The 19,673-nt window shown below is 45.8% G+C and overlaps 2 long non-coding RNA genes across 2 annotated transcripts; both read left to right on the top strand.

Moving 5' to 3' along the window:
* Positions 1 to 31: 31 nt before the first annotated feature.
* On the top strand, positions 32 to 2,418 carry LOC141573386 (uncharacterized). The gene is made up of 3 exons (XR_012499077.1): positions 32 to 468; positions 870 to 1,937; positions 2,191 to 2,418. It is a non-coding gene; the product is annotated as an uncharacterized LOC141573386 (long non-coding RNA).
* Positions 2,419 to 3,129: 711 nt separating this feature from the next.
* Positions 3,130 to 18,610, top strand: LOC141573385 (uncharacterized). The gene is made up of 7 exons (XR_012499076.1): positions 3,130 to 3,262; positions 4,657 to 5,210; positions 10,757 to 10,874; positions 12,507 to 12,666; positions 15,715 to 15,994; positions 16,324 to 16,429; positions 17,186 to 18,610. It is a non-coding gene; the product is annotated as an uncharacterized LOC141573385 (long non-coding RNA).
* The last annotated feature ends 1,063 nt before the right edge of the window (positions 18,611 to 19,673 follow it).

Below are 19,673 nucleotides of genomic sequence, written 5' to 3'. Positions count from 1 at the left end.
GGGTGGGGTAGGGGTGGGCTGCCTTCTTCCCCAAATAAGGAAACTTCCTGAGGCCAGCACAGGAGGGAGGGCCATGGTGTGGAAGCAGCCAGACTTCTTCCTGAGAACTGATGGGATGCCTCAAAGGGACCATTCAGGTACCAAAACTGGGCCGTGAGGGTGGGAGCCAGTCGGTCTGACTCAGAGCCCAGGACTGAGGTGGGCGTACAGCAGGCCGGTCTTACTTGGCTGGATCCATTTCACTTCTCCGAAGCCCTGTGTAAAACATGAAGCGTGGACGGCCTGGTGAGCACAGCTCTGCCCTCAAGACCTGTTTCAACTCCTCTCTTCCCGGAAAACAGCATCTCTGAGCCCGCCCTTGGTGACCTCAGAGAGATCACCCTAGTGGCCCAGGCTAGTGACCGGGAACATGTACCTTCCTGCAGCCAACCCCAGACGTCCACTGATGCATCATATACTGGCAAAGATGTGAGTTCCTGTGCATTGGTCTAACAGCAGAGACTCTGCCACAGGCCCAAGTGGTGGTGTGTGGGACATGCAGGGGTGCAGGAGTGTAGGCAGTGCAAAAGTGTAACTGGTGACAGGGGTGCAGGGGCTGTGGAGGGCGCAGGCAGTTCAGGGGATGCGGGGGTGCAGGGGTGCAGAAGTGCAGGCAGTGCAGAAGTGCAGATAGTGGCAGGGGTGCAGAGGTGCGGGGAGTGTAGGGATGCAGGGAGGTGCTCAGGCACGTGGCCAGGATTAGAAGGCAAGTGCACATCCTCGCAGTCAGCCTGACCCCGGGAGGCTAGTCCAATCGTTTGGGGCGGCGGAGGCGGCGGTGCGTGGGAGGCTGCCCGGGCAAGCCGGTCGATTTCTTCTCTTCCCTGCAGCCTGGCCTAGGGGGGCCTTGGCCGCTGGAGATTCGCCAGATGTTGGACTCCAGGTAAGCTTGCTCCTGGGAGGTGGGGCGTTTAGGTCAGTGGGCAGAGGCAGCGACAGGGGGGCGGAGCGCGGCTGCCTCTGGCGAAATGTTGGAATAGCTGCCTTCTCCCGGCTGCCGGGCCTGGGAGCGGCCTCTGCTGCCCCTGGTCACCGTACACGCCTGTCCCGCTCAGCTTGCTGAGTGGGGACGGTGCCATTAATGTGCGGGGCCCACGGGGTTAGGGGGGCTGCCGCGCGGAAGCCGGTCAGTTCGCTCAGCTCTCCCCCGCGGCGGAGCCAGTGGCAGCTTCTGCTGCCGTAGAGGCGGGACGCCGGTCTCCAGGTGAGCTTGCCCCTGGGAGGCGGCGGCGGCGGCTGCAGGGGGAGGGGGTCCGTTCCAGGGAGTAGCTCCATTTCTTCTGTCCCGCGCGGCCTGGCCTGAGGGCGACCTCTGCCGCCGGAGATTTGCCTGCGGTCCGACTCCAGGTGAGGTTGCACCTGGGAGATGGGTGCGGTGCAGTCAGGGGGCTGGTAAGGTGGTGGCTGCGGGGATAGGGAGGCTGCCCCGGGGTAGCTTGTGTATTAGCTCCCATGTCTGTGCCGCGTGGCCTGCAGGCGGCCTCTGCTGCGCCAGGTCCCCGGACACCCCTGTCCCACTTTGCCTGCTGGGGGCGGGAGGCAGGGTAGTCAGGGTGCACGGGTGGCGTGTGTCGGGGGCCTGCATCGGGGGAGCGGGCCCATTTGCTCCCATCTTCCCCGCGGCTTGTCCTAGGGGCAGTCTCTGTTGCCCTGGGTTACGGGACATGTGTATCCTAGTCGGCCTGACCCCGGTAGGCGGGCGTGGTACATTGGGGGTGGTGGCAGCAGCGGCAGGTTTTCCCATGGAGCCGGTCCATTTGCTCCCATTTCCCCCCATGGTTTGCCCTGAGGGCTGTCTCTGTTGTCCCAAGTTCGCCGGACGTCCATCTCCAGGTCAGCCTGCTCCCTAGAGGAGGCCACCGTGAGGTCAGGGGGCAAGAGAGGTGGCTGCTGCGGGGGTAGGTGGCTGCCTTGGGGAGCTGGTGGATTGGCTCCCGTCTCCCCGATTGCCTGGTGTGGGAGTGGTCTCTCCTCCCCCAGATCACCAGACACACCTGTCCCATTCAACCTGCTGGGGGAGGGGTGCCCTGGGCGTTGCCTTTAAGGTGCGGGGGTGGCGACGGCAGGGGTAGAAGACCTGCAGCGCTGAGCCTGTCAATTTGCTCTCCTCTTCCCCCCTGCCAATCCTGGAGGTGTCCTCTGCTGCCCAAGAAGCCGGATGCCCGTCTCCAGGTCAGCTTGCTCCTGGGAGAAGGGCGCGATGCGGTCGAAGGGCAGAGGCAGCTGCGATATCCGGCTGCCCGTCCTAATGGGGCCACTTCTTCTCCTCTCCACTGACCTGGCCTGGGGATGGCCTCTCCCGCGCAAGATTCGCCTGACACCCCACACCCGGTCAGGTTGCTCCTGGGAGGTGGGCGCTGTGAGATCAGGTGTTGGAGAGGAGAGAGGGGCTGCCCTTGGCGAGGTGGAGGATAAGCTCCCATCTCTCTGGAGGCCTGACGTGGCCGACCCTCGTTCCCAGGTCACGTTTCTCCGGGTCATATTGCCCCGGGGTTGCAGTAGGGTGAGGGGGCGGCGGGGTGTTTGCTGGGGTATGGAGCCTGCCGCTTGGAAGCTGGTGGTTTAGCTCCCATCTCTTCCGCAGCTTGGCCTGGGGGCAGCCTCTTTTGCCCCAGGTCCCAAAGCACAGTTTCCCTGACAGCTTAGCCACTGGAGGTGGGCAGGATGTGCTGAGGGGGCGGAGGCAGCTGCCAAGGCAGCGACGAAGAGTGCTGTCCCTGGCCAGCTGGTCAATTTGTTCCCATATCAAACTTTGCTGCCCCAGTTTCGCAGAACGCCCTTCTCCAGTTAATTCTTCTCCTGGGAGGTGGGCGCAGTGCATGCAGCCCAAGGTCTGGGCTCTCCCCTGGGGAGGGGCAGAAACCTCTTGTTCTCCTTTGTCTTTATTCTTCAGCGAAGGGGTTACTTGACCCAATTCTTAATTCTGAGGAAGTGTAGCCTGTGTTACGGAAGAGCTGCTGGACATTGAGGTTTCTGGGTGGGTTTTCACATCAGCTGATGCCCCAGGCTGGCAGGAAAGCTATTACTCAGAGCTCCTTAGTGTGGAGTTGGGGGATGGCCCCGCCATCCTCACCATGCTTTTTAAAAATGTGTTACTCCTCTCTTTTTCCTAGGTAACATTTTAGGTTTTTGGGTCACAGATTGCTGGCACACTCATCCCTGTTCTCAAATATCTTTTAAACTTGGGTGAAGTGATAAGTAGGGGAAGATGATTTACTGAAAGGTAAGAATACTTAAATTTGCATTAAAGCTAAATTCTGTCAATCTTTCTCAAATGATTTTTCTCTGATTCTAAATCCACGACCTAGTGAATATTGTACTCCTGTGTAAATCATTGATCTTCACATCACATTGGTTGAGTGGTCAGCGAGATTTGTTAATTAGATTATTCCTGAAAGGAAAAGCTCAGGCTTTTGAGAATTCCTTGTCGGATGTCACCCAGGCAGTCACAGTAGAAGACAGAGCTGATATAAAAATCCCTCAGCTGCCTGAACTGCAAAGCTTCTGGAATTACTGATCTCTGAAATGCAGGTGACACTTGATGATAATCTGGGAGATGGTTTATATGATCAGATTCTTCCAGTCCTGTAAATGGTTTCCGTGGCCCCAGCCCTGAAAGAACTGGTCTTAGGGGCCATATCATGAGGGGTGGGATGGGAAGGCAAGGTCTAAGAGCTGAAATCACTGAGATTCCACACTCGCTAAACACAGACTCCAGAGCCTAATTGTTGTCAGGTTCTGTTCTGGATTTGAGAGTGTGTTCAGACATGATTCTTGCCCTTCAGGAGACACTGCCTGCGTGGTAGTAACCTTTACATAGATCTGGGGAGGATGGCAATTAAGTAGATGGGCTGTTACGGTTCTCAGTGTGCCCAGGCTCGCTCTTCCAGGCACTCGTGGGACTAACGAGTCATCTTATTCACTCATTCACTAATTTATTACCATTGAATTGATCATTTGTCCCACAGTAAGTGAAAGAAGGTATCAGGAAGCTGAGTTTTGTCCCCTCTCCTATCACTGATTGTATCTGTCAGTCGGGCGCCTTGAGTATGCATTGTGAAATGGTGGTATTTCTTGCCCAATGGGGCTGCACTGTGAGTTTTGAGAATCAGGGGAGTCACGTGGGTAGGACAGCACCCTGACACACATGGCCACCCCACCCCATGAGACAGCATTGTCGATGCTCAGGTGACCCGATGTAGACCGCTGTGCTAAACCTGAGCATGTTTAGTGATCTTGTTGGCTATGAAAATACAGACTACCTGTCCTTACCTCTGAGACTCTGAGGGTGTGCACACCAGAATTCTGCATTTTAAGAAGCACTTTAACTAAATCTGATGAAGATGATCTGATTGTCCCACTGAGAAACACTGGTGTGCGAGACACCAATATTGAGGATTCTCAGGGAGCGATGTCTTTTCAGGATTGTCCAAGGGTCCTCACTTGAGACTTTTGCCTTGGGTGTAATTGTATGTGTTCAGAAGTGATGTCTTTCACTTCCAGTGCTTGTCAGCATGCTCTCTGCAGGGGTTTGCTCTCAGTAGATGGCAAAAACTATGATTCTTCAGGTCACCGAGCTAGAGTGTGAGCGATATTTTATTTTGGTTTTCTTTATAGCAATGCAGAGTCTCCCGAGAACAGATTCAGACTGAACAGATTTGTGTCAAACTTTGGAAGACCGCTGGTGCCCCAGATGTTCTCTGGCAGGTCAATGACGAATCTAGGTCCATCTTTCACTGCTACGTCAATGAAGTGGGCCACTTCGACAAGGCCAAAGCTAGTATCCCAACCATAGCCCTTGACAGTGATGTTCGGCTCCAGGAAGCCATCAGATGCAGCAGGTGGCCAGAGGAGGAGCCGAATGGGCTCATGAAATGTGACACCCCCAGCTTCATCAACACGGACCAGAACTCTTCCTTTGGGGAAGATGATCTGATTTTCGAACCACCGAATGTTCTAGAAAATAAGCCAGTTGCCCAGACCCCACACAAAGACTTGAATTGAGAAACGTGCTTTGTCAGGTGTCTTTTTGAAGATATGAATTTTGTCTTTGTATGGCAGGAAGTCCCCTTTCACAAAATTGTATGTGTTTTTGTCTGAGAGAGAGAAATGGAGACAGACAGAAAGACGAAGAAGCAGAAGAGAGCGCCCTCATTAGAAAGCTAGTTAAGGTGAGTTTTGTGCCATTAAAAAATATTTGGGGTTTTGGGGGGAACAAAGTATTTACACTGTCTCATTCTCCTCGTTGGAAACCTTGGCCCCACACTCAGTGTCAGCATCCTTGAACAGGGGTTGGCACGGTGCATTTTATCTCGCGCTGCCTCTTCCACGTTCTGCCTTTAGCACGTTGTTTTGCCTCCCAGGGCTGCCACCCTTTAAACTGTAATGTGACGAGTCTGGAGTAGATGATCCATCCCAGCTCTGCTGTTTTGCAAATTTCTGATTTCGTATTCGGATGAGGCTGGGATACACCCAGAGCAGTATAAACCAGGCCCTACCTCCTGTCTCTTGCTGGGGCATCCCTTAGGTCTGTGCCTTCTACTCAAGCCTTTACTGAGCCCAGCTTTTGTCAGGAGCCCAAGTGCCTACCGGGATGGCAGGAGACCTGTCTCTCGTGGTCACGGTGGCCGAAAATTCTATTGGTTGTGCTGAAACAGCTCTTCTGAGATCCTCCGGCCACCCTTGCTCCAACCTGAGGACAGACCTACCGTTCCTTTCCTAGGAGGAGGATCAATCCATGGTGCATTTTATGACAATCCTGTCCCCAGGAATGCACGGAAGGTTATCAGCTGAGTGAGGGGAAGTGCCTCTGTGTCTCTGTGTCCCTGTATCTCTGTCTGCTCACAGTGCCCTGCCACCGGCTACTGAACAAGAAAAGTGCTATTCACCATGCTGTGTGTTTTGCAGATTTGTAGGTGATGGTCTTGTGGCTCATGTGTGGGCTTTGTGCTGGGATGATGAAGGGCTTATAAATACCTCATCAACATGTATTCGAGGTGACCTGGTGCCACACAGACTTGATTCATGAAGGCATCAAGCCTGCACACTGGTTTGGAAACAACTTGGTTTTGATCAGTCACACTGCATGCATGACTCACTGCTGATCTCTGGGTGTTTTTTTCATTTTAGATTTATTCACCCAGTGTCTTGCTGAAGCTGAAAAATACATTTACTTCACTAGAATATTCTCGGATTCTTTGTTTCACACATCCAGTTGTTTAATTCTTTAAAAATCATTTTGTGTTTATAATGCCTCCTAATTTCTATCAACTCTAGGTTCCCAGTGGCCTGAGCCATGCACCAGATTTGATGTAGGAACTGTTCCATCAAAAGAAATCCCTTTGCCATAATATCTTTTGAGGAAAATATTATTCTTTAAGGCTCTAACAGTAAATCGTAGAACAAAGCATGGAACATTTATTGTAGTTAATACATGTTCATGCAAAAAGAAATGATATTTTCATTAAACAATGTTGATTTTAATAACTTTTACTAATGTGAATATTATTATTCATAATTTAAATAACCAAATAAAACCACAGTTATTTATTATGAAGATTGAAAACTATTTACACTGTCTCTCAATTAGAGGTAGCTTTATTAGAAGACTGAAGGGTATTTAAAAGATGGGAAAATACCCATGATGACACCATCATTTTTATTAACTAAATATCAAGAACTGTGCAGGGTTAAGATTTAACCATCTGCAAGCTGTCAAGTTAGCATGAGGTAGTTTGTGGATGCTGCCAGAAGACAGGAGTCTCCCTCAGGATCAGAGACAAAGAACTTCCTGCCAGCACAGCAGGCAGCTTGGGGTTCATGTTCATGTTGGTTCCTGAGTTTCTTTCCTTTTGCTGTTGTAACAAAGGACCACAGACTCAGTGGCTTAAAGCAATACACATTCATCGTCTCACTGTTCTATTGTGCAAAAGTGCAAAGTCATTGTCAGTGGGCTAAAACCAACGTTTGGCCAAGGCTACGTTCCACACCGAGGCTCTAGGGAGGGATTCGTCTTCCTACCTTTCCCAGCTTGCAGAGGTGTTCACACTCCTTGTCCCAGGGCCCTGTGTCACTGTGACTTCTGCTGCCAATTTACATATCTGTATCTGCCTATATAGATATAAAGGAAGAGTCTTCTACATCTGGTATGGACCGTTTTTCCTAAATGGACATTGTATCTCTATGTGCAGATTAAAACCCCTTCCCTCCAGGGTGTGGTGGCATCAGCTCACAAGATTACCACTCTGGGCTTTAAGTGTCCTCTTTGTATTGTCACCTGGGAACTTCTCTTTCCATAGTTAGCTCTGTGTTACATTTGTTGTTGTATTTTACCCGGTATTACTGAAAGTTTTACTTAAAAGGTAACCTAATTAGCTCTGTTTACCTGTTTCCTGAGCTGAAAGCTTCAGTTCTAGAGTATCTGTTTGATTTCTCTTAAAAATACATTCCAGTATATTTCTCTGGTGAAAGTCTTTACCCTGTTATCTATTCTCCCATAATTTCCTTATTTTCTTGAATATATTAAAAGTATTTCATAGCCTTTATTGGTAACTCTGATGCCTACATCACCTGGGGGTTTGCATCCTTTGTCTAATGTTTCTTATTCTCATATTATCCGTTATATAGTCTTGACATGTTGCATGTCTTGAAATTCTTTATTACATGGCAGACATTGCAAATGAAAAATCCATATGTTATTTTCCGTGAGAGGTTTTCTACCTTCCTGTTAGGCAAACAGGTTGAGGGACTGATCATGTCTCTCCAATCAGGCGCTGAGGTGGATCAGGACTGAAGTGCCTTTTTTCTTAAAACAGCTTTGAGGTATACTTGGCAAAGTAATTTTCACACGTATAAAGTGTACAGCTAATAAGTTTTGACATAAGTATATCCCCAAGAAACCATGACCACATTCACGAGAGTGAACATACCCATCACACACAAAGCTTCTCTCCTGCCATTTGTTGTCCCTCCCTCCCTCCCAATCTCTTCCCCTGGAAACCATTGATCTGCTTTCCATCACAACATATTGGTCTGCATTTTCAACATCGTTGTATGAATGGATTCATGCAGTATCTACTCTATGTTGTCTGACTTCTTTCATTCAGTGTAAGTATTTTGAGAGTCATCTGTGTTGCTGTATTAATAGCTTATTTGTCTTATAGCAGAGTATTGTTTTGTGCTGAGTTTTTACTGAAGAGTTTGTTGTGAGCAGTGTTTGGATAGACCATCATTTGTTTCTCCATTTACTTCTTGATGGATGCATGGGTTATTTACAACTTGAGCTATTATAAATAAAATTGCAGTGAATATTTGGTTACAAGTCTTTATAAGGACATATGCTTTTCTTTTCTAAAGCACCAGATGAGGAATATCTGGGTTATATGGTAGATAGGTATTTACCTTTTTTAAAGAAACTGTAAAAGACTGTTTCAAAATGGTTGTACTATTGTAAATTCCTTGTGGTGTGTATCAGCTCTGCTTGCTCTACTTCCTTACCAGCACTTTGTAAGGTCGGTCTTTCTAATCGTATTCATTCTTGTATGTATGTGTACTAGTATCTCACTGTGGATTTTAAAAGCATTTCTCTAATGACTAATGGCATCTTTAATCAGCATCTTTTCATATGCTTATTATCCATCTGGATATCTTTACTGAAGTGTGTTTTCTGGTCTCATTCATTCATTCAGGTGTTTGCATTATTATTGAGTTTTGAGACCTCTTTATTCTGGATCAGATACAAAGAGAGACCTTTATCAGATATATGATCTGCAAATAGCTTCTGTCTATGGCTTGTCTTTTCATTTGCTTAGCAGTGTTTAGAACAGCTTTGAAGAGTCTTCATTTTGATAAAGTTCACTCTATCAGTTTCTTTTTAAAATACATTATACTTTTGGTGTCATAGCAAAGAAATTTTTGCCAAACCCAAGGTCATAAAGTTTAGCCTATGCTTTTTCTCCTAGCTGTTTTATAGTTTTAGATTTCCTATTAAGATCTATGATTAATTGTGACTTAATTTTTGTATATTTTGTGAGGTGTGGATCAAAGTTAATTTTTTTTTTTTTTTGCATATCACTCTCTAATTCTTCCAGCACCACTTGTTGAAAAGATCCTTTCTCCACTGCATCCTTTTTGAGAATCAATTGTCTATATAAATGTTGGTATAGTTCTGAACATTCTATTCTGCTCCATTATTCTATTTTCCTGTTTTACACCAACACCATACTTTCTGATTACTGTAGTTTAAAAAAAAAAAAAAGCTGAAAATCAGATAGTGCAAGTCTTCCAAGTTTGCTTTTCTTGTTCAAAATTGTTTTGGATATTGGGGATCCTTTGAATTTTTATATGAATTTTAGAATCAGTTTTAAAATTCCTTACATCCTGTTCTGCCAAAATTCCACCCATGTCTTTGGCCATCTCCAAAGCCACATTTTCTGAAGAAGTCTCTCTAGATCCCAGGTGAAAGGAATTTCTGTTTCATCTGTGCTCCAATCACATTTGATTATATTTGATTACATTTATTCATATTTGGCTGGATGTACTTTGTGATCTTTCCTGCCATATAGTAAATCTCTCAAGATTTGGAATCTTGACTTGGTTCCCTCTGTCTGCTGAGAAAACTAGTTCTATGCTTTGCAGGACAGCGCCCTGCAGTAAGAGCTATCTGCAAGACACATCTAGCTCATTGCTTGCATATCGTCAAGGAATCCTGCAGATTTAGAATTGTTTATTGATTGTTGTCTCCAAGACGGCTCAGCCTTTTTCATTTCTATTGCTACTGCTGCAGTTTCAAAGGACAATGGGCTAATTATTTTCCAAATATCAAAACATACTGTAATTGAGTTGTGACGCAAATTATGTGCTGCTGTTTCTTAACAACCTGCTTAGTGTTCACAGGTACCTTCACTCATGGAACTTTTGGGAGAATGTCATATCCTCAGAGATAGCAATGCTGTCTTTGGCGACCTGAGCGGTAGTATCTGAACTCACTCCTGCTGTTTTTCCAGTGCCCCCTGTAGCCCTCTTCCAGCCCTCCATGGGGGGCCTGCAGTTCTGCCCTCGAAAATCCTGTTGCTTCTCAGGAAGAATTCCCTATGAAGCATATTCATGTCCTTCTTGTGGGGACATTCAGTCCAGAGACCTGACAGCAGGGGAAAATGTTTAGACTGCTTTTGGTAGAACGTAAATTCTTCCATACTTGTTAGAAGCAAATCCAATGAGGAAAATGTGTTGGCATCTAACAAATCAGCATAAATGTCTGATGAGGAAGATCAGCTTCCCCATCCCACTCAGGCGTCATGTTGATGTGACACTCACCTTGGCTAACATTTTCTCCTGTGAGCAACTTGAAGTTCAAGACGTTATGAATGGCTTTTTTTTTTCTTCCTTAGTCTTTCCACATTCACTGTGTCTGGTGAGATTATATGAATCCTGCTTATTTTCAGCCCAGCACTAAGTTTTTAAAAGGATCACGTGTTTAAAAGGCTAGTGGACAATTTGTTAGAAGATCAAAATCCTTAGACTTTGGTCCTAGAGTTGAATCTTGGTTACTGGTGAATGAGAATTCCCGTTAAAATTTTAAATTCAGTGATATAAAGTTTTAAAAATAGTTATATATTAGTCAATTTCATTAAACACTATAGCAGTTATTTACATTTAAGCCTGTCTCTGGGGCAATTTTGCAATGATTCCCTCCCTTTATTGATTCCCTCTTTTTCAGAATCCTTGAGAGGTCCCTGTCATCATTGTCAGTATCATCATCATCATCACCATCATCATGGAACTGATTCCTCTGGGAGATTCTAGGAAAATAAAGAGCCGGACGGGGTTATGTGAAGGTCAGTGTGTGCATATACAGTAAGAAGATTTTTCAGACATTAGATTCAAGATACCCTTTCCATTTAGAGAATAATGTGGTCATGAAATCCTGATGTGCTGAATGAAGGAAGTGATGGGAACAGGGTAGTCAATGGAAAGGAGGAGGAAGTGAGTGAAGCGGGGAGCATAGAGCCTTGGATAGGTGATCAGCACATTGGTGAAAATGAGGGGAGTGTGATGGCAGAATCATGTCCCTCCCCGGCCACAGGGTAGCCACCTGTGACATGTTACTGTACATGGCAAAATGCATGACAGATATTTTAGGACAAAAATCTTAGAGGATTTCTGTCTTCTAAATTGTCTATCAGTTAGCGTTTTCAACCCATGATACATTATTAAAGATTAGTGCAGGGGAACAAATAAAAAGGATTCATATAATCCACCAGACATACTGAATGTAGAAAGGCTAAGGAAGAAAAACAAAAAGTCATTCATAAGTGCCTTGAACCATAAAATGCTCATGAGAGGAAATGTTACACAGGTGAGTGTCGCAGCCACATCCATAATGCCTGAATTGGATGGGACAAGGGGATCCTGAGATGAGACAATAGGGTGAGTAGCCTGGATTGTCCAGGTGGGCCGAATGTATTCACAGGGGTCCTTAAAATGGAGGACATTTCCCAGCTGAGTTTAAAATCAGAGGGAGGTGTAGCCATAGAGCAATGTTCAGAAAGGCTGCTGACCATGAAAATGGAGGAAGGCGTGGGGCACAAGCTAAGGAAGGTGGGTGACCTCTGGAAACTGGAAAAAAACAGCAACAACAAGGAAACATTCTCTTCTAGACCCTCTAGAAGGAAGGAAACCTGCTGCTACCTTGAATTTAGCACAGTGAGAACTGTGTTGGATCTCTGACCTCCACCGCCATAAGCTGATAAATCTGTGCTGGTTTAAGCTCTTAAGCTTATGGAAATTTCTTACATTGGTAAAAGGAAAATAACATAGTGAGCCGTAGTGTAACGGATTAAAGGTATAGGATGGGGTGTGGAGAGGATTCTGACATTTACACCTAAAAAACAACCAGGTGAAATGGGAAGGTGTTTTAAGGAAGACTTACCTGGCAGGGCTGTTAAGCAGACTGGAGTGAGGGGAGCATTGGAGTTAGAGGAATCAATTAAATCTCTACCAGAAAAATAAGGAATAAAATGTAACAGGGCTTCAGTGATAGTGGATGTAGGAATGGAAATGGGCAGAGAGATATAAATATTACTTTGAAATTAGCTACAGGTTTGATGACTGCATGTTGGGGAGACTTAGCCGATGTGTGGACTGAATGTTTGCATCCCCTCAAAATCCGTATGTCGAAACCCCATCTCCCAGGGTGATGGTATTGCGAGTCGGGGCCTTTGGGAGGTGATTTGTAGGATAAAATGAGGTCATGAGAGTAGAGCCCTCATGAATGGGATTAGTGTTTTATGCAAGCCCCCAGAGTGCTTGCTTCTCTCTGCTCTCTGGGATATGTAGATATTGGGAAGACAGCCATCTTCGAGCTGGCAATCCTCTCAAGGATACATTGACCTTGAAAGTCTCAGCCTCCAAACCATAAGGAATATGCTGGTTGTTTAAGCCACCCGACACGCGGTAATTTGTTACAGCATCCCAGACTGACGAAGACAGTGGAGAATGCCTCTGAGTTTGGCACTGATTGCCTGGAGAATGCTGAAACCCAGGGAAGTGGGCAGCACAGACGTTTACTCATTTAATCCTGCCAACACAGTAAGAGATAGAGTCCACATATTCCTCGCTACTTAAAAGGTAAGGAAAAAGAGGCACAAATAATAACAACGACAACAAAAACAACAATAATTTGTCCAAGATTCACACAGAACCCCCTGGAGGCAGAGTGAGAATTTATACTCAGGCAGGCTGGCCCAAGAGCCCCTGCTCATAACTAATAAGTCAGATCACCTTGCTTATGTGGATCAGTTTTTTCAACTGTGATATGAGGATACTGTGTCTAGTAACTTATAATTTCAAAATACATCACTGTAACGGAATCATTAGTCACAGGCCTTACAAACCACAGAAACCTACACATACAAAAATAACTCGTTAGGTCAAGATAACCAATAACGTTTTTAAATATTATACCTGCTGGGCCTTTGCAATAAAATGTCTTTTTATAATTCTGTCTGGCTACAGAATAACTTCATAATCCTGCATGTTGCTGGTGGCTCCCATGTTGGACAGCACGGGCCTAGAGATTTTAAATTACTTGCCCAGACTCACCCAGGAAGCTCGTGGTGGGATCCTAGCTATAGTCTGGGACTTTTACTTCCTATCCAACAAGTCCCTCATGGAAGTTTAGAAGCTTCTCCTTTGGTGCCCAGCTGTCTATCCGTACTTATAACATCTTGTCAGGTGTTCCAGCCTGCTCCTGAACATCAGCCAGAACCCACTTCTGCTCTATTTTGTCCAGGTAATACCTTCTAGCAACTTCCATTGCCTTCTTGGCATCAGTTCTTACCTGGAAGGGTAGTGGCTAGAGGTGGAAATGTGTCCACATGACAGGTTTTTCATAAACATAGCAGGAGTGGTCAAGAGAATAAAACGTCAGGAAGATGAGTAGAAGCAGGTCATTTAATATACCAAATGGGTACTTTCAATGTCTGTGTTTCCGAGTCCAGGCTTGCTCTGCTCGTGCATTACAGGCCAATAAATCAGGAGACCAGGTTTTGGGGCAAGAAATAGCTACTTTAATTTGGAAAGCCAGCTGAGAAATGGTAGAATAATGTCCTGAGGAACCATCACCCCAAGTCAGATTTCAGGCTCTTCTTATATTAAAAATGGGAAGTGGGAATGCTTGGTTGTTGCAAACTTGGTGTATGAATTCTTTGTTGTTAGAATCCTTTGTTCTTGCAGCTCTTCACCTGGGTCACATCCGTGTAAACCTCCAACAAACAAATGTTATTTTCTATTCTGTAACTTGTTATCTTTATGTGAATAGAAAAGTGTTAATATCCTTCAAAGTCAGAGCCTTGAGAATAGGTTCTCCTGTATATTTCAGGCTCTAGGCAACATTGCTTTACAAAAGGTGCAGAACCAACAAGACTAAGCCTAGGAAACAGGGCACATGGTTAAATTCAAAGTAACAGATCTAGTATGGAGTCAGATTTTTTCTTTCCTATTTCAGTAGTGCCATGGAGAAGGCAGTTTGGGCAGCTTTTCGTAGGGTCCTGGAGGCTATCTCTCTCAGCCTCTGTGTGCCTCTGTTGAAAACCCTTCATAGCTATCTAGCCTGCTGGAAAACCACTCCGCCTGTTTTGCCCTGAAGATGTGTTCTGTTTATAACTGATCTCTACTTCTTGGAAAACAACTCAATAAAAACTCAGTTGGTTTTCCACCAGCCATGGGCAGGGGTGAGGAATAGCACTTTATTATTTTATAAAAAAAAAATAAAAGAAGTCTTAAAACAGCACTGGGCACATAGGAGAGAGTCAATAAATGCTTCCTGGCTAAAATCAAAATTGATGGCTCAGTGATTCCATGGCTGCTGTGTTTGCTGAGCTTGCTACTCCTTTGCTCCATTACACATTTTTTTTATCTGAAAAAGAAATACATGCATGTGGTTAAAAAAATTCAAACAGAGCACAAAAATACACAAGTGAAAGAAGTTTTCCCTCATCTTCTCTTCTTTCAGCCCTCCCTGGAGATGCCACTCTTTACAATCCTTTGTGTGTTTTGCAGATATGCTATGCACATTCCGACCTATGTATGTAAATTCCTTTAAAGTATTACTTATTTTTAACTTAAAGGGATTTAAAACCTCAAGTGTCTTCTGCCCTGGTAATAGAAAAGAACAAATCTGACTCCATATTAGATCTTTTCCTTTGACTGTAACCCTGTGCTCTGTCTCCTAGGCTTCATCTTGCTTGTAAAACAATGTTGCCTAGAGCCTAAAATATACAGGAGAGCCTATTTTGAATGCTCTGACCTTTAAGGATATTTAACACTTTTCCATTCATATAAAGATAACAAGTTACATAATAGAAAATAACGTTTGTTTTGTTGGAGGTTTACAGGGATCTGACCCAGGCAGATAGCTGCAAGAACAACGGATTCTAACAACAAAGAATTCCTACACCAAGAAGATTGCAACAACCAAGCACGTAGGAAAGGAGCCTGAATTCTGACTTGGGGAGATGGTTTTCCAGGACATTATTTTGCCATCTAGGTCTACAGAAAGTTGCTACTCCATGCCCCAACACCTGGTCTCCCAACTTACTGGCCTGTCCTGCACTAAGGAGAATGAATTTGGACTCAGTAACACTCCTATCTTCCTAGCAAGCTGGGCACTGGAATTGAGGGCAGCTATCCCACACCCAGGGACATACTGTGTGCCCTTGATGGTTCCCCGAGGGTGGGGTGTGGTTTACCCTGGAAGGATGGGGACTATGCACCAACACTCAGGCAGTATGCTCCTCGGATCTGACCTCGTACCTCCCGCTCCCCGCCAGCACATCACCTGGGACAGTGGAGGTAAGGCAGACATCTTGCCTGCCTGTGTCCCAGCATGTAAAAGGGGAATATGTACTCTTTCCAAGGTAGTTCTCAGCGACAACACCTGCGGGTGCTTGGTTCCCAGAGCAAGAGAAACCCAGCTCCACTTTGCGGCAACGGGTGTGATCCCCGTAGGTGTCCTGCAGAGGCCTTGTGTGGAGGGCTGGACCAGGGAGGTAAAATATGAGCTGCGGGCCTTGAAGGGTTAGAGAAGTGTGCAGAGGCAGGACTGCTGCCTCCTTCAGGATGCCCCAGAGTTAAAACTATTTCTCTCCATCTCTGCTACTCTCCTCCACCCTCCAGATCCCTGCCTTCTCTCTGCTCCTGTCCATGTCTCTTCCTCCACTTTTCCCCTTCTCCCGTCCTCCTCCCATCTTCTCCGTCCCTTGCTTCCCCACCTTCTCTCACAGAACTCGGAGAGGATCGCTGGCCCTCCTGCGCATGCGCAGTCTTTGCCAGCTGGAATGAGGGTTGGAAGCTCCAGCTCCGAGCCGGGGAATGGCCCCAAAGGCTCCTCAGCTCTTTCGCCCGGTAGGACATTTGCTCCTGCCCCGGCGCCCCGGCCACAGCTGTCCAGGGCCAGGTGTGCACCTGCCGCCTCTCGCCCCAGCCGTTCTCCCCTGTGTCCGTGGCTGGCGTCCCTTTCCCCTCTCCCACCCGCGAGTCCTCTCCTCCCGGGCTGCCTCTCCTCGGAGGCCGGCCCGTCCCCGCCCCTGGGCGGGCTGTGTCCCGGGCGGGCGGGGTCTGCGGACCCGGATGGGTCGGGCGGCTGGGGCTGGGGCTGGCCTCTGAGTGGGGCTACAGCCCGCGTCCCCCCCCCGTCTTTCCCTGCCCCGCGACCCCGGGGCTGCCCTCCTCTCCCTTTCCCTCTCCCTGGGGACCAGCTCAGTGGCGTCTGCGCTGCTCCCCCAGCTGAGTGCCTCCGGCTGTAAACCCCAGCTTCTCCTGGTGGAGTCGGGAAAAGGGAGCGTCAGTGCTGAGCGAGTTTCCGTCTCCTCCCTCAGTGTTTCTGCCCCAGGTAAGTACCTTGAACACTTTCAAGTGTTATGATGGCGGTGCTTGATGATGTCACTGTTTTTATAGTGAGAGGGATTACAGTGTTGAAAGCAAGGCTTGGTTCAGTTAAAAATCAGCTGAAGGCATGAGGCTGTGACATCCTCCATCCTTCCCTCTCCCAGGGTGAAACGTGTGACCGTCGATGTTAAAAAAATAGTTACAGTCCCTAACTAGCCCAATCCAGCTAGGGTGTGTTAACAGGAACAGCACCACCAGAGGCTTTGTAGACTCAGGGACATTGCAGTCCTAAAGAGCTCCTGGCAAAATTTGGTTTGTTTTGGTTTTTTTGTTCTTCTTAAATTTTGGGGCAGACTAGTTGTATAGAGGGAAAAATAATTGTCAAGAAATGTTTTTTCATTTAACATCTTTATTGTGATATTGTTCACACACCATGAAGTCCACCCACATAAATCCTACAATTCAGCAGCTTTAGCATATTCACAGTGGTGCAACCATTAATATTCCAGAACGTTTTCATCACTTCAGAAAGACCAGTGGAAATGAATGACCTATCCACACCTTCCCAGTGCTGGTTCTAAAGAAGTTTCTTGGCTGTTCCTGACCATAAATTATCTTGTTACCCATAAAAAATCTGATAGGAAATCTAAACAGAATTGTATTGAATCTGTCTATCAAAGCAAGAAGAATTAATGTCTTTATGGCATAAATTTCTTCTACCCATGAATATATCTCAGACCCTTTATTTTCATATTTCCAGAGCCTGGCCCATGGGAAGTCCTCATTAATTGTTGGGTTTGTGAATGATGAGATACATCGTTAGTTGCAACTGAAGCCTTTCACAGAAGAGAAAATAAACTCACTGAAGCCAAGTGACTCTCTGATGGTCAGAAAGAGTGACAGCCAGTGCTGGAGTGACCCAGTGGACTTGGTGTTTGTAACCAGAATTCTCCAGCACCTACAGCTAAGGGGATCAGAGTATTCTTTTATTTTTTCTAAATGGCGTTGCTTTATTTTTACTTATTTTTTAAAATTATTTTTTATTGATGTGTAGTCAATTTAGAATGTCAGTTTCAGATGTACAGCAGAGATTCAGTTATAAACATATGCATATGTTTCTACATATGTTTTATATTGTTTTTAGTACAACTCATTACAAGAAATTGAATATAGTTCCCTGTGCTATATAGTAGGTCCTTGTCATTTATTTTATATTTATTAATGTGTATCTGTTAACCCCCCTTTTCCTGCCTGCTAACCACAGTTTGCTTTCTATGTCCATGAGTTTATTTCTAGCAGCATCGATTTTCCTAATAATATATGCTGGTTGGCTGCTTTCAGTTTCAGTAATTCCACCTTATCTGTGGGCATTTTCCTTCTGGTGCGCCTGTTTGTGTTTTGCACCCGTGATATAAGAGTTGTGTATTTGGGAGAACTCCAGGCCTCGTGTAGTGCCTGGTACAGAGCACCCACTGAGCTGATGCTTGAACTGGGAAAAAAAACATAGTAAATGTTGGAATTTCCACTATGGTTGAGACTTCCAGGTTTCTATAACCGGTTTAGCCCACCTTAATGTTGGCTGCACCCATACTGTGTAATTTGGTGGAACTTCATAGTATGGTGGTGTAGAGACGGGGCCTTGTATGCTTCTTCTCTTTCCTTTTTCTAAGACTCATTCTCCTGGGCCTTCCAGATCCTCCCCCAGCAGTGCCCAAGGCTGGCTTGGTGCTGCGCTGAGGCAATATTTGTTAATAAGGCCCTTTCCTCATCTCTTCCGAGCCTCCGTTTCCTTCTCTGCACAATGAAGACTTAGACTAGAAAAGTGCTTTTCAGTTTCTTTTAAGCCATGTTTCCTTTGAGAAACAGAAAATACAAATCTCTCCTCCCATTCAACATATACATTTTGACACATCCTCCAAGGAGTGACATAGCCCTTTGTGGAAAATTGAAGTGATTGTGATTCCAGGTGGCACAGAAAAGACTCTTCAGACATTTACTGCAGGGAGAGGGCAGGAAAGGGGCAGTATATCCCACTTTCTAGTGTGAGCACTGGAACAGGGGCTTGGGCTTATATATAGTGTCCGAAGTGGCCTCTCTCTAATCTTTTTTTTTTTTTTTGCCTCTCTCTAATCTTGCACAATGTGATAAACTTCTCTCCCTCAGTTTCTTAATGCATCAAGTTGGGGTGATAACAATTTAAGTCTTTTGTGAAACATTATACACATAAGATATTTGTTTCTCGGTAGAAACAAAACCTGCGAGAGAATCAGGGATTTCTTTAAAAAAAATAAAATCTTGTCCACAGCTCTCTGTCTGTGTCTATTTTGAAGTTCCTTGAGGGTGAGGGTTGGGTCTAAAGTCCATCGTGGGACAGGTGGCCCATGGTTCTGTGTGCCGCAGATGGCCCCCTCCTCCCCAGGCCTCTTCCTCTCAGTCCAGGATGAGGTTCCCTAGTAGATTTACACAGAGATCTTGTGGAAATGGCTTTTCATTTTATTGTTTCATGAAGAAGGGCTGCCATCATGATCTCTGTGGTCAGGTTTTGGTGACCTGAAGGCTATGCTATTACGTTTTTCTATTTAATAAAAAGAAAAAAATTACAAGTACAAAATTAGGCCTACGGTGGTGGCAGGGGCTCTTGAAAGTGGGGACCATTAGCTTTGTTAGCTTCAGGTGCAGGGGCCTCTGGCCATGAGGACACATCATCGTGCTCTGAAGTTGGAGGGACCAGTGGGCTCAGTGGGAATGTTTACTGAGTGTATCTCATGGGCTGGGCATTGACCGATTTGTACTGTGTGTTCCTTATTTGAGACAATGAGCTCATTTAACCTCAATAGCCTCTTTAATAAATTAGACTTTTTAATTTTGAGATATAATGTAGATTCCCATGTAGTTGTAAGAGATAATATGGAGAGGGCCTACGGACTTTTTGCCCAAATTTCTTTAAAGTTTCCATCTTGCAAAGTTGGTATACAATTCAGTAATGACTCACTAACCCTTTGAGGTTTGTGTTATTGCCCTCATTTCTATTCATGATTAAACTGGGGTTAAGAAGAGCACACAGGCCTGCCCAGGTCACCCATGGTTAGTGTAGAGTCTGGTGAAACTTGGGCTTGGGATTTCCTGGCAGTATCATCATGATTCTCTGTGGCAGGGAGCAGCATTCACATTGCTTGATTATTCATTCATTCAACAAGCATTTATTGAGTAAACTCTGTGGGTCAGATGCTATCATAGATTTATCTGAT

Source organism: Camelus bactrianus, chromosome 15 (genome assembly GCF_048773025.1).
Source record: "Camelus bactrianus isolate YW-2024 breed Bactrian camel chromosome 15, ASM4877302v1, whole genome shotgun sequence".
NCBI lineage: Eukaryota > Metazoa > Chordata > Mammalia > Artiodactyla > Camelidae > Camelus > Camelus bactrianus.
Note: the sequence above shows the minus strand (reverse complement) of the source record. Positions and strands in the feature narration are given on the sequence as shown.